Source organism: Octodon degus, unplaced genomic scaffold, assembly GCF_000260255.1.
Source record: "Octodon degus isolate 3935 unplaced genomic scaffold, OctDeg1.0 scaffold00168, whole genome shotgun sequence".
In the NCBI taxonomy this organism is placed as follows: domain Eukaryota; kingdom Metazoa; phylum Chordata; class Mammalia; order Rodentia; family Octodontidae; genus Octodon; species Octodon degus.
In genome coordinates, this window is record NW_004524744.1 from 2,799,647 (window position 1) to 2,801,041 (window position 1,395).

Below are 1,395 nucleotides of genomic sequence, written 5' to 3' on the forward strand. Positions count from 1 at the left end.
TCATTTTTTGTGAATACTGTAGTTTTCAATGTAGAGGTATTTTACATCCTTCATTACATTGATTCCTAGGTATTTCAATTTTTTAATGCTATTTGCAAAAGATGTTGTTTCCCTAATTCCCCTCTCAATAAATTTGTCATTTATGAAAAGGAAGGTTATTAATTTTTATTTGTTGACTTTGTATTCAGCTGTGCTACTGAATTTATTCATTAATTCTTGCAGTTTCTTAAATGGAGTCTTTGAGGTCTTCTATGCAGAGTATCATGCCATCTGCAAATAATAATAATTTAACTTTCCCTTTCCTATTGTTACTGTATTTCCTTCTTTCTTGTCTAATTGCTCTGGCTAAAGATTCCAGCACTATTTAGAGTAAGAGTGGAGATAGTAGACATTCTTGTCTTGTTCCTAATTTTAGAATGAAAGCTTTCAATTTTTGTCCATTTAGTATGCTGTTAGTTGTTGGTTTTTTATAGATGGCTTTTATCAGATTGAGACAAAAACCATCTCATTCAAATTTTTTGTAGAGTTTGTTTTTTATCATGAATGGGTGTTGGTATAGTCAAAAGCTTTTTCTGCAACTAATGAAATTATCATATAATTTTTGCCTTTGGCTCTGTTAAAGTGGTGTGTTACATTTATTGACTATATATGTTGAACCATTTCTGCATCCCTGGGATAAATCCCTCTTGGTCATGGTGTATAATTCTCATGATGATTTGCTGCTTTTTTTTTTTTTTGCCAACATCTTATGGAATATATTTGCATCTATGTTCATCAACGAGATTGGCCTGTAGTTCTCTTTTTCAGTTGATTCTTTCTCTGGTATTGGTATCAGAGTAATGCTTGCTTCCAGGAATGAATTTGGGAATATTGCTCCTCTTTCAGCTTCATTAAAGAGTTTGAAAAGAAGTGGTATTAGATCTTCTCTAACTTTCTGGTAGAATTCAACAGTGAATCTGTGAGGATCTGGAATTTTCTTTGTTGCTAGGTTTTTAATTACATCTTTGATTTCATTGATGGATATTGGTTTACTTAGAATTTTTATATCTTTTTGATTCAGCTTTGGTAATTCATATACATCTAGGAATTTGTCCATTTCTTCTGTGTTTTCTATGTTCCTATAGCATGAATTATATCTTTAACTTGGAATCAAACTCAAGGCCTCTCTCTTGCCAGGTGGGTGCTGCTAAACTACAAGTTTTCAAAGTAGGTATAAATGCTCTTTTGCATTTCTGCAGGGCCCATTGTGGTTTCACTCTTTTCATTACTAATTGCATGTCTTTGAGTTTTTTTCTTTCCTTTTTTTTTTTTGTTTTTGTTTTTGATAAGGTTGGATAAGGGTTTGTAGATTTCATTTAATGTTTCAAAGGACCAACTCTTCAATTTATTGATTAT